This window comes from Penaeus monodon, chromosome 23 (assembly GCF_015228065.2).
Source record: "Penaeus monodon isolate SGIC_2016 chromosome 23, NSTDA_Pmon_1, whole genome shotgun sequence".
In the NCBI taxonomy this organism is placed as follows: Eukaryota; Metazoa; Arthropoda; class Malacostraca; order Decapoda; family Penaeidae; genus Penaeus; species Penaeus monodon.
Window position 1 is genome coordinate 8,330,360 of NC_051408.1, and position 334 is coordinate 8,330,693.

Consider the following 334-nt stretch of genomic DNA (forward strand, 5'->3'; position numbering starts at 1 on the left):
TTATTTACCAATAAAGATTTCACCTTAATGAAAAAAAAGGTTTAGCAATCAAAGTCGTTGGAATTTTCTCGCTAATACATCTGTTCCCGCACGAAAAGGGTCCAGAGGAAGATATTTAAATTACTTGTCAATCTATTTATCTCTCTCTCTCTCTTTTAATCATCTCTTGGCCATTTACACTAAGAGAGATGGGTAATTAACTCCAGGGAAAGTGCTCATGAGAAATCACTTTGATGAATTTAGATAACGTGATTAGGGTGATTAGGGATAAACGCTTGTTGTTCCTGGCGGTTATGATCAGCCGATGGCAACGTCGTTTTGTAAGCACGGAAGT